Genomic DNA, 13,190 nt, shown 5'->3' with positions numbered 1-13,190 from the left:
GGCATGCTTCCCAAGAAAGATTTCGATTTGGGCTTATTGGTTGCTACTAAAGCAGGCCTCCCACATGCTGCAATGCTAAGGGGACCCCAGCCCCAAACACCCTTCTCTTTAGTTTGGGGTCACGAGAAGGTTTCAATAACCAAGTTCCTCCAGAGGCAGGAGGATTAGCAGATTCAAAGCCAGCCTGGGCTACATAGCAGTACCTGTTTCAAAGACAAGAACAGATGCCAACTGCACTCCCTGGTTCAGGTCTGGGGTGGGACCTGGTCACCTATGTTTCTATTGAGGTCACAAGGGTTGCTGCTGATCTGGGGACTCCACTGAGGGAATCGCTGTTCTAGAGAGCCTGGCTGTCTCCTCCATCCCCACCTTTGGTTTTGTTCTATTATTTGTTTGCTTCAGAAGGATCTTCACATAGCCCAGGCTAGCCTCAAACTCATTATGTAGTTGAGGATGACGTTGAATTCATGATCCTCCTGCCTCCATCTCTAGCACTAAGATTAGAGGTGTGTGCCACCATGCCCTGTTTATGGAGTACAGGGAATGGAACCCAGGGCTCCGTACGTTCTAGGCAAGTGCTCTCCCAACTGAGTCATTACATCCGCAGTCCACCTTACCCCACCTTAACCCAACATTTCCCAGACTCCAACACTTCCAGAGTTTGGCTGATCCTTCTACCACCTGCCCAATCCTAGAACCTACTTCATGTTTCGTGCAGGAAGGATTGCTTTGAGTGTTTGAAGAGATTTATATTTTCAAGTCATTTCCTATTCCCTACCACTCAGGAAGATTGATGAATTTTGCTAGGGGATAAAAATCAGACCAGAGCAAACCATACAGTGGCCACTGGCCAGCTGGGCACAGCACAGGCCAGAGGTGTAGAGGGTTTGCCCTTAGTTGGCAAAGAAAGTCAGGGCATGGCATGGCGCGATATACAGATGGCCCCACCTGATGCTTTTACCCTGCCCCCTGTAAGCGCAGGGCTCCAGAAAACCCCATATTCCCAGAGTCCTTGGAGTACCCTTACTGTGGCAGCACAACTTATTCTAGGGAAAGCTACATCCCCAGGCAAAGGACTCTATTTCCTTCATGACTTGCTCCTAGGTAGCGGCTGCTTAGTGCTTCAACCCATGATGGCAAGGTAGACCCTGAGTTACCCTCGTTTGAGCTGATCCTTCACCCTGGCCATCCCCATCCCAGGTCTGTGGACCTATACAGAGCTCAGCCTAGCATGGTCAGCAGCTCCTCTCAGCCCACTCCCTTTCCCTGCAGCTGAAACATGATCTCTTTGGCCTGGTGTCCCGGGCCCACTCCACGAAGGGTCAGAAGACACAGGCTTAATGCCAGCCCCACTCCTCGAGAGCAAGTGCGATTCGTCCCGCCTGAAAGACTTTTGGGACAGGGTTAGCTCTGGGACCTCTGGCCTACAAGCAAAATGGAACTGTGGCTGCCTTTTCTTCTGGAATGTTGCCATTCAGCATCCAAACATGACACATTCCAGAAATTGGATTGAAAATGCGGGCTTTCAGAGTTTGTAAGGTTTTTTTTTTTTTATGATGGTCCAAAAGTTGCAAAATCCCTCATTAGGCCTCCCCCGCTCCCAATTTTGTGGGTTTTCCTAAGCTGACGCAGCACTAGAAGCCAAGCAACCTTCCTTCTGGCTGGATCATCATGTCCCCATGGCCTGGAAAGGGGGGTGTCTGCCCGAAAATACCACAGTTGCAATCTGGGGGTGAGGAACAGAGCAGGGCTCCCCCAGGGCAATGTCTCAGACAGGACTCTCAGTGGGTTGCTGTGACTCAGGCCAAGACGTCAGCCCTGCCACAGAACTCCAGGCCACAGTGTCTGCCTGTACCCACCACGGAAGAGCTCACTGCCATCTGGGTGAGAGAGCCAAACTGATGGTGCTTCCTCACAGAGGATGAAGGAGTCAGCTTTCTCACCATTAGACATCCAATGGGCACGTGACCTGCTGTCTCCTCAGCATACACATCTACAGAACTATGTGCATAGTGTTCCCAGAATACTAAGCAGGGTATTTGCAGAAGTATGAGAAGAAATATATGCTCGACAGAGGATGGGATATACAACCCAGAGGTACAGCAGGTGCCTGCCTAGAATCCCTCAGTGAGGGGCTGGGATGTAGCTCATTAGCAGAACACTGGTCTTGCATGCCTTTTTCCAACCCCAGCACAAAAATGAGTCATGGTGATGGCACACCTATAATCAATAAGAGGGTTGACCAGCCTGGGCTACATTGTGAATTCTAGGCCAGCCAGGCCTACACAGTGAGACCCATCTCAAAACCAAAAAGAAAGAAAATGCTATAGAGAAACCATCACTTTGCACACTGAAAAAAATAGCAGTAAAGCCAGGTATGTTGGTGCATGGTTTTAATCTCAGCACTTGGGAGGCAGAGACAGGTGATCTCTGAGTTCAAGGCCAGCCTGGTCTATAGAGCACATTTCAGGTCGTCCAAGGCTGCATTGTAAATCATTGTCTCCAAAAAAAAAATGCAGTAAATATATTCACATATATGCTACCAAATGGATGGATCTTGACAATGCCCAGGCACAAACACTAGGTGGCTGCAGGATTCTACCTGTGAGAAATGTCCAGAATGAGAGAAGGTCCAAAGACACCAAGCAGCGATAAGTGCTGGAGGAGAAGCCTGAGGCACAACTGCTCGTGGACACAGGATGTTGAGAATGTTCTGGAATCAGATTGTTGCACTGGCCACACAACACTACCAATGCGCTAAATGCCCTCAGCTGTGCACTTTAAGGTGGTAGCGTTTTTGGAGGGCTGGAGAGATGGTTCGGCAGTTAAGAAAGAGCACTTGCTGCTCTTGCAGAGGACCCGAGTTCGGTTCCCAGCACCTTCATCGCAGGATCACAACCATCTGTAACTCCAGTTCTGCGGATCTGATGCTGCTCTACCCTCCTTGGGCAATACTATTGTGGGCACAAACCCACATGCAGACAAATACATACGCATAAAAATAGCTAAATAAGTATTTTTTTAAATGGGACATTCTGAACCGGCTGGTGGTGGTGCACGCCTTTAATCCCAGCACTTGGGAGGCAGAGGCAGGCGATCTCTGTGAGTTTGAGGCCAGCCTGGTCTTCAGAGCGAGTTGCAGGATAGGCTTCAAAGCTACACAGAGAAGTCCTGTCTCAAAAAACAAACAAACAAAAAAAAGTGGTCCATTCTGGGGCAGTGAGATGACTCCACGGGGAAAGGTGTTTGTGCCAAGTCTGAAAACCTAAATTCAATCACGTGCTTGGATCTACAAGGATAAAAGGAAAGATGGAGTCCCACAAGTTGTCCTTTGACTTCTGCACATGCCCCCTAGCATGTACATACCTACATACATGCACACACACACTCAATAAATAAATACGATTTTTAAATTAAAAAAATAAAAATGGCAGATTTTATGTGTATGTGTATTTTATACTCTTTCAAGAAAACAGAACAAGGCTGGTTCAGAAAAGCCTGGACTCTGTTCCTAGTCATGTGACGGTCCTTGCCTGCTCTGGGGCAGGGTGCTCTGTTGGGGACATTGCTGGGTAAGCTAACTCTCCATTCAGTGAAACGATGGCGCCAGGCTGCACTGCAGTCTCCCTTCCTGAAAAACCACCGAGCCATCAGCCCTCTTGACTGACACGGGCTCTGCACATCTGGGACTCATCAAATGCAGTGAGTTTAAAAAAAATTAAGCTTCCAGTTCCCAGAGTAGCAGACACAGAGGCACCTCCCCTATGCACAAATTACACTGGTGACAGAGAAGAGCCTCGCGCCAGCTCCCACAAGGCCATGGTCAGCACCAGGGTCGTGCCCATAGACATTTCCTGTGTCATCCACGCAAGACGGGTGCCATGTGGGAGCTCCGAAGGTCCCCACGCTCTCCTCTGTCCACCTAGGTCCCCCCCCCCCTGCGCCTGCAGACCGACCCCACCCTTCTGCAGCAGAGCAGCCAGGATCTGGGAGCATCGCTGACCCAGGTCACCAGGCAAGGCTTTCAGTGTGCTGGCCACACCCTGGGGAAGAGCCCTGTCGGTCCCTACTCCCACCCACCCCCACCTGGGGCCAAGTGCTTGGAGATGCTAAAAGCACCCTTATGGCAGAGTGAGAGAAGCGTGTTTGTACCTGGCAAAACAACTTCCTCTGAACCTGCGAGTTGGGGGAGCCCAGCTAGAGGCGAAGCACTCCCTAGGCTCAGCTGTTTTGTGTTCTGCACATGCGTGCACTTTAAGCAGCAGGGAATGGGGCGTGCCCACTCGCAGGGCATGCTGAGATATATTGTTCGAGGAAACCCTGGACATAGTGGGTCACAAGATGTTCCAGAGAAGTGCCAGGTGCCAGCCTTATGGTAACTGTCATTGCTGGTCCCTCTAAGAATCAGCACCTCCCTCTGTGTTTCTCCTCTCTTGTCTGGCTGTTTTTCCTGGACCCTTTTAAATAAAGTCCCCTGTGAAGGTCAGGTTGAGAAGCAGAGGCAACAAAGGACAGAGAGCTGTCTTTAAAAAGGCAGGACCTAAGATAAGATCTCCTGAATAAATTGGGAGCATGGGGATTATGGGAGAGGGTAGAAGGGGAGGGGAGGGGAAGGGGGGGTAGAGAAAAATATATTGCTCAATAAAAACAATTTAAAAAAAAAAAAAGGCAGGACCTATAAGTCATGAGTGTTCACATCTAGACCCAGGTCTACCAAGAGGGGGAGGGATAATACCACAAGCCACACTGCACCTCCAGCCGGGAAGCAGGACTCTGAGCTAGCACTGACCCAGATCCCCAGGCACAGACCCCAGCACAGGCAATATAGCCCCACCCATACCTGCTATTCCTTCTTGGGTGGGAGGTGGTGGAGATGGTGGCGGAAGCAGGATGTCAGATACATGCTACACAAGACTCTGGCACACCCCTCGGTCTGTGTAGGGCAGAGGGTACGTTCCGGCCTTGTTCTCTATGGTTGTCGGACTCCAGACCTTATGTGTGGAGTGTGGGATCATCTGGAAAAGGGGGCTCACTCTACTTGACCAGATCAAACAGTCCAGGACCAACAGTGAACACCCAGAACCCACTCTTGGCTCCAGGAGACCCAGGCATCCAGACAGCCTCTCTCGCAGTCTTAGTCACCCTAGCAACTCACCTTTCCCTGGAAAGATGGCCAGTTCAAACTGGACTGCAGAAGCAGGCATCTGGCGCCAGGCGCCGAGTCTGCACACACCCCATAAGGAGCTGGCCTTGGCTTTCCTCATATGGGGCAGCCAACCTCCTAGTTCCTGGGGCCAAGACTCCTGACAGGAGGAGTTATTCAAGGTGCCCACTTTAGAAAAAAAAAATGTTCCCTAAAATATTCTCTAGAATAACTGTAATTCCAACACGTTGGCGAAACGGAGACAGGAGGATTAACTTGATTTGGAGGCCAGACTGCGCTATACCTGGACACAACTATGTGAAGCTTTGGAAGCAGTCAGAAGTGGGTTCCGGTCCCGTCCCCACTGGTACAGCTCACTTTACCACTCTGACCCTCAGTACTTTTAACTGAAACCGGGAGGAGACCTCCTCACTGCAAGCCTGTTGCCAACGAAACTGGAAAGGGGCGTGGCTCTGTAACTTGGGACAAAAGGAACTTGCCCCTGTGATCACCTGGACCCTATTCACACAGGGTGAAACACCCCTCTAACGCAACCAAGCCATCAGCGTTCCAGCTATCGACGCCCACTGACAACACACTACCCCTCCCCAAATGATGGCAAACAGCACTGAGAGGGCAAAAGAGCGCGCGCCTCCGGTGGAGCGCGGAGCTGCCTCTTCAGTCAGACTGGGGTCCCGGCTCTTCAGTTTCCTAACTGTTAGTCAGTCCCTGCCAAAAGGCTTCGTAACTGTGCTTCCGTTCCTTCACCCGAACAGGCAGAGTGCCGCGGCACGCAGCCCTGAAGCACCGCATCTGCCCTAGTCAGGGAAAGAGCGTCGCAAAAGACAGAAAGAGGGTACACCGCAGCTGAGGCAGGGGAATGGCTGAGAGTTCGAAGACAGCCTGGGCTCGCGGAGAGACTTGTTCTCATACAAACAAAAGAGCAGCGGGACCGAGTCCCCTCTCACCTGAGCAGAACTCTGGTCTCAACCTGGGCGGAGCTGGGCGAGTAGTTTGCGGCGCTGGGACCCTGCGGATGCTGGGCGCTGCGAGTGGGTCCCCGCACTAGGCGAGCTGCCCCTAGTAGCAGCTTGGGGCTCCTTGGGCCACTCCCCCAAGCCCACAGGCAACGCTGATTGGGCTGCGCCGTGCCGGCCCCGCCCCGCCCTGCTGCCTTCGGGCGGGAGGAGGCGCTGAGGACCACAGTGCTCAAGGAGAGCGCGGCCCCTAGCCGTGACCATAAAAGTCGTTTTCATTGAATGCTTACTGTGCGCAGCGGACTGGACACGTGGCCCAAGGACCCCACCCGACTCTGCCACTCAAGTGGAGGACAGGACAGACCACCGAGAGGCATGTGCAGAGCCAGCGTGTGCGGATTTATCCGCCACTGCCGGTTCCCAGGTTAAGAAATGGAAACACAGGATCTCCAGGTCCCCAGCAATACAGGGAGCAGGCAGCATCCCACTTCGTGTGGAGAGGATGCCTGCCTCCTCGGGAACCCCCGAGCAGGTTCCAACAAGCTTAGTACCGTGTGCCTCAGGGCATTTGGCATCTACCTGGGGCAAGTATCCAGAGGTCAGAATCTGGGAAATTAGGTGTGGTTGACTCCCAAACCAAAGGGTTCTTAAGGGCAAGTGAGGAAATTGGGTCAAAAGAGCTAAGAGACACCTAGACCACTCTGAGTCACATAAAGTGGGATTGGAAAAGACCACCCACCACTAAGAGGCTGGCATTGGTCCCCTTGACAATAAGGACTCTCACTAATATCTCCACCAACACTGCTAGGAGCTAGGAGCAGGTGCAGAGGACCCCGGTGGCATCTCAGATCTGGGGTCCTCTAGGACCTCGGCAAGTTGGGGAACCTGATTTCCTACCAGAGATCTTTGCCCAAATCCTTGATGCAGTTCTGCAGATAAAAATTTAGATGTACATTACTATCTTTCTTTTCTTCCTTTTTCATGTTGTTTTGTTTTTCGAGTGTACCCCTGGTTTCTCTGTGTACCCCTGGTTGTCCTGGAACTCTACAGACCAGGTTGGCCTTGAATTCACAGAAATCTGCCGCCTCTGCCTCCCAAGTGCTGGGATTAAAGGCATGTGCCACCACCCGGCACCTTTTTTATTTTTCTTTTTAATTTCCTTCCTTTCTGCTGTCAGTTTTGGGAGCATCATGGTCTGAGCCACACTCACACACCCAGTAAGCAGGTACACACCTGCTGGTACGCGCTGGGCTCTCTTCCAAGTACCAGAGGAGCCAGTGCTGCCGAGGAGTCGAGTGCTGAGGACCCGAGCCTGACCACCCTCAGACATTGGTGCTGCTGCCCACATCCCCATTTTCCCGAATGAAGGGGCTGACCAGCACAGAGATCCCGGGGCACATTCCTGAGTCACAGGCCTCCACGCTCATGCCCACTGTGTCACCATTGCCTGTGACCATTAAGCCTGGGTGCAGGGGAACAGGATAAACTGGGTCCTAGATCCATACCCACCCAGGAACCGGAAGTAATGAAGGACAGGGTTGCCCTGGAGGCTCAACATTTGGGTGGGAGGGGCTTGTTAACAATTAGAAGTCCCAGGCTCTAGTGGCCCCACCCCACGTCCCTACTGGTGTTTTTCATGGCAACTTTGTGAGGTTCCTTGATGGCATAGGATGGCTCTTGGGACACCCCTCCCCACCCAAGAATTCTACAAGCCTGTCATCTTCAGGTCAAATAGCCACGCCAAGTCTTCCTCTGCATGCCTATCCCTGCACCAGCTCCAGAACCTTCAGTTCTCCCTCCTGTTCTCCCTCGGTTTCCCTTTTCCCTTCCCTCTGGCCGTCTCTCCTAACCTGCCCCCTTTCTTCTCCTTCCTTCACCCAAAATCATTTCTGTGTGTCAGGAGCTGTGCACGGGAACTTCAAGGGCAGCTTCTGGTCAACTTCTCACAGCCCAATAGAAAGTGGGACTCTGCTTACAGATAGGGACACTGGGGGACATGGCGGTGAAGGTAGAAGGTCAAGTATAGGCGGAAGTTTCTGTCTCACAAGCTGCTTCCAAATAACCACTCTGAGGCTTATATTAATTACAAATGCTCACCTGATAGATCAGGCTTATTACTAACTAGCTCTTACAACTTAAATTAACCCATATTTCTTATCTATGCTTTGCCATGTGACTTGACACCTCATTTTCTACAAGTCCTGATTCCTCGGAGCATGGTTGGCATCTCCTGAGACTCTGCCCTTCTACATCCCAGCATTCTCTCTGCCCCATAAGTCCTAGCTATCTGCCAATCAGCTCTTTATTACCAACGAGAGCAATACATATTTACAGTATACAAAGGTTTTTCCATAGCACACTTGGTTGTCCATCTGTGAGGCTGGCACCCAATCCAGGTACCCTGTGCCGGAGCCCCTACTATGTCTTAGTGTTTTTTCTCAAGAAATAATTACCAGGGAAGATATGGGGACAGAGCTGGGATGTGGTGAGATCCCCAAAGACTTATAAAGAGGACCAGAGAATTCCTTTCCTTCCCCCACCTTGTGGAAGCACAGGGAAAGACCATCTATGAACAAAGAAACAGCCTTTGGTAGCCTCACTTCCCAAGCTCCACTGTGTACAACTCCTTCAGCCGACAGTGTCTTATCCTAGAAGCCCAAATGGACAAGGAGAGTCCTTGACTTGGGCCTCTAAGTGGCTGGAGCAGATTTAGAGAGCCTGTATTTATACAAGATGAGCACACTGGGTACTTCAGAACTATTTCATTTCTTGTTATTGCATCAGGGAAACTAAACAAATTTCTCAAATGGAATGTCACAGTTACTTCTGCTGTGTAACAAATTGTCCTATATTATAGTGACTTGGCTCAGAGTGCTCCAGTTATATAGTGGTTATTTGTTGTTAAGGATGTGTAATTGTATTCATACATACATGTTTTGATACCCAGCATTATGGTACACACACACACACACACACACACACACACACACACACGACATCTTTAACAACCCCATTATTTTTTTTGGCCTATTCTGTATTAGGTGGGGGAACCTGGGAAGGTGCAGTTGGGTCTGTCCTTAGGGCCCCTCCTTAGCTGCAGTCAGCTGTTTGGCTGGGGCTAGACACTGACAATGGCATTCAAAACTGGCTGGAGGGTGGGAGGAACCCAGCTGGGCTGCTGGCTATAGTGGCTCCATCCAGCCTTTCCAGTGGACAGTGCCAGATGATCACACTTTTCCCACGGTGCCAGGTGGCTTGGGAGGCCTTTGAGGACCTGGGGTTGGCGGTATGCCTCTCTCCGTTGCTGAAACCACAGAGTCTAATCAGCTTTAAGGAGAGGGACACAGACCACAGCCCTACACAAGTGGAAATGAAAGAATTTGAAGAGCTCCTAGGGAAAACTCCACAGATGACCAGATAACCTACACAGCCACACAATTAAAATAAGCTGCCATTCCTAGGGTCTGGGCACCTCTTAAATCATGACAGACTTAAGCTTTAGTCTTCATCCCATGCCCCAACTGTGTGTCTTTGCTCAAGTCACCTGACCTCTCTGAGCCACAGCTGTTCCCAGACAGGAACACCCATGGGGCAAATGGTGTCTTTAGCTTGCTGGTTAGCGTCATCCTGAGCCAGGGAATTTCAAAGCCCAGCAGCTCCCATCTGTTTCCTTGAGAACGTTACAAACTTCTGTGTTCAAGGTCCCATCCATCCCATGGCGACCATCACAGCCACCCCACCCCCTTTCTTAAATTATTCAAGGGTTAATGTGAAATCACTGGAGCGGAATGACACATTGAGGACTAGCAGAGGCATTGCCAAGGCCACGAGGAGTTCAGTTCTGATCAAACTTTTCCCCGCGTTTTGCAATCTCAGGATGTAATTTCTTTAAAAAGGAAAAGAGAAAACTTACAGCCTTTGTATTTGAATAATGGTAACGTAGGCGTTGTGGATGCCCGGGAGGTTCCGGAAGAGAACGAGCCAAGATGCTGCATGTAGTTGTGCCTGGGGGGGGGGGGGGACTGGCCGCAGACATCCTGGGAAACCCTAGCAGGAGTGCCCTTGTGACCTGGGAGACGGTTGGGTTCTGGGGAAGTTGAGACAAACGGGAAAACCCTTCCAGGCTTGGGGAAGTTGGATCTGGAATGATCTGCTCATGCCTAAAGGGGCGTGCCGGGCCACCCTGAGCCCCAGAGACCAAGTGGAATGATGAGGGGCCACACCAGACTGCGAGATGAGGGTGACCAGTGGTCCAATGATGTTTGAGAAGACGCAGGCTCTCCTGACCCTGTGCCAGTCTCTGGCTGCTGGCTCACAGCCCACTCGGAGTTCTTATCCACCAACTATTTTTATCAGTTTGTGAGCTGGACACAGAGCACCAAGGCCAGGGAACGCCACTGCTCGCTGGTTTCTGAGCACCAACGAGCATCTGAAGAGCGTCACCAGGCCGCAACTGCGTCAAAGACCACTAACGATCGGTATTAAAGAGACATGGGGTACCACTTCGTGATGGGCACAGCTCAGGAAAACAACCGAGATGATGAGATGGTGACCCTCTGCACCCATGGTCCCCGTTCCTCTGGGGGTGATTGACACTGGCTGGGTGGAGAGCTCACTCCGACGGGAACTCTGAGGACACGGAGGCCAAGATCCTATTGATACCAAAGTTTCAAATGCAGAAACCTTCCATGTAAGCCTCACCATAGGATTACAGGGAGGGCACAGGATAGCAGGGAGCCTCAGCCCACCAGGACACTCCAAGGACTAGAGGTGTCCAAGACAGGTGCCAGAGGCTCTGGGATCCTTCCAGATGCAGAACTCTAAATCAGGAAGGGGAGAGAATTAAGAGGCGGGATCATCAGGGGCAAGAATCGAGACCTGAAAGGCCCAGGGAGAAGCCTCACTCCTTCTGCCTTCAGGAGGGAGGGCGTAACAATGAGGCCTCTCAGGAGCAGCAGGCGGCCCTCACCTTGACCTTGGTCTTCCTGGACCTTAGAACTCTGAGTGGAATGTGTACTGTTTGTGGGCTGGCAGTGCAGGTCAGTGGTAGAGCACTTGCCTGGTGCGTGTGAGGCCCTTGGTTCTCTAGTAGCCATCTCCCCATTCCCTGTGACCCCGCATCCTCAGCTCAAGGTCTGCTACTGGAGTCAGAACCAAGACACAGACCTAGAGTTTGAGGAAGGGGACCCAGAAGTCGAGGGACGCTCTGGGGACACCCCAGCGTACTTTCGTGTTCCCGATGCGTATTTGTTGAGTGTGTGCTGGGTGATGCTGACTGAGAATGGCCAGGAGGCATGTTGGTAATCACACAGGGGGTGGCTGGCTTCTTACAAGGGACATCATAAGACAAAAGCAAAACTTGAGATTATACAGCTATGTGAAAATTGTGACACTACCCCCCCCCACACACGCACACACAAATAAGTGGCTCAGCCACAGAATGAGTGACGAGGCTGCGAGGGCTGAGTCTGGATATTCTGCCTGTTCCCTGGCTTACACACACACACACACACACACACACACACACACACACACACACGCTCAGTGGCCTTACAGCTGCTACCATCTCTAAAACTATTTTAGTTGAAAAAAAAATGGACCAGTTGTATGTGACTCTACAGGACATCTTAGTTCTTGTTTGTTTTTGTTGTTGTTGTTGTTGTTTTGAGTTTTTGCATATGTACAGTATACATGTTTGTTCATTTTGTACATATGTATATGTGTGTTCAAACGTGTTAGGGCACATATGTGTATGTATGTGCACTCGTGTGTGGTAAAATTCTGAGGTTGATGCCAAGTGTATTTCTTAGTGGGTCTCTTACTTGAACCCAGAACTCAAAGAGTTAGGGGTCTAGTTGACTCGCCTACTTGGGGGATCTCTTCTGTATCTTGAGTGCTGGAATTACATGTGACCTGAAGGCCCACTTAGTTCTTAGGTTCTGAGGCTCCAAACTCCAGCTAACCCACCTCTCAAGACTGGGACATCTTATTTATATTTATAGACAGGGTCTCACTGGGTAGCCCTGGCTAGCCTGGAACTTACTATGCCAACTATGTGACCTCAAACTCCCAGCATGCCAGACTAGAGGGTGTGCACCTATGCCCACCTATTACATTTTGTGTGTGCATGAGTGCATACACACACATGCAATGATGCCCATGTGGCGATCAGAGGACCGTGTGGGTTCCTAAGGATTGGATGCAAGTCATCAGGCTTGGTGGCAAGGACCTTAACCTCTAAGCCAGCACTGGGATTTCAAAAGAGAGGAGGGCACACAGCTTTCATTGCTTCCCAAATACCTGGAATACATATGTGAGGGCTGAAGCAGAGCAACCACATTGGTCCATGAGGTGCTAGGGAACCGGAAGTCATAAAGAGGGGGGTCATGAGTCCCTGACAGTCTTGTTCTCTGTGTCTGCCCCACTGTTTGTGTTATGTAAAGTGGTGTGGCCAAACAAGGAAGAACAAATGTCTACCCCTAGTCAGGTGGAGAGGAAAGGAGGTCTTTCTTATTTAACATGGCTAATCCTGATACACTTTCAAAAGTGAGAGTAGGCTGGGGTGTGGCTCAGTCTGGAAAGTGTCTGTCCAGTGTACCTGAAATTGGGTTTGCTCTTCAGGCTCACGAAGACCATTTGTGCGGCCAAACTCCTGTAATCTCAGCATCTGAGAGGCTGAGGCAGATGGATCTCCATGACTTTGAACTCCATGAATTCAAGACAGCCTGGGCTACAAAGTGAGACCCTGTATTGCAAAAATCGTGATACTGAGAGGTGGAGAAATGGTTCAGCAGTTATGAGCGCTTGCTCTTGCAGAGGACCAAACTGGCAGCTCACAGTCACCTGTGACCCTCAGGTTCAGAGGACTTGACACCCTTTTCTGGCTTCTGTGGCACAAACCTGACAAACACACACACTCACACACACACATATTTTTGAACACACATAAATAAAAACTCGTGTGTGTGTTGGTTTTTTGAGATAGGATTTCTCTGTGTAGCTTTGACTGTGCTGGAACCCACTCTGTAAACCAGGCTGTCCTTGAACTCAGAGAGATCTGCCCAACTCTG

The 13,190-nt window shown here is 50.8% G+C and overlaps 1 protein-coding gene across 1 annotated transcript in view; it reads right to left on the bottom strand.

Annotated features, from left to right (window-relative positions):
- Crispld2 (cysteine rich secretory protein LCCL domain containing 2) overlaps positions 1-6,252 on the bottom strand; it is a 54,371-nt gene extending 48,119 nt beyond the window's left edge. The window contains exon 1 of the mRNA XM_050165185.1: positions 6,112-6,252. The gene's annotated coding sequence lies outside the window, so the exon portion shown is untranslated. The remainder of the gene's footprint in view (positions 1-6,111) is intronic.
- Positions 6,253-13,190: the final 6,938 nt, after the last annotated feature.

This window comes from Alexandromys fortis, unplaced genomic scaffold (genome assembly GCF_014885135.2).
Source record: "Alexandromys fortis isolate MF-2015 unplaced genomic scaffold, M_Fortis_MF-2015_v1.1 scaffold_165, whole genome shotgun sequence".
Taxonomy (NCBI): Eukaryota; Metazoa; Chordata; class Mammalia; order Rodentia; family Cricetidae; genus Alexandromys; species Alexandromys fortis.
This window is presented reverse-complemented; position numbering and strand designations above follow the sequence as displayed.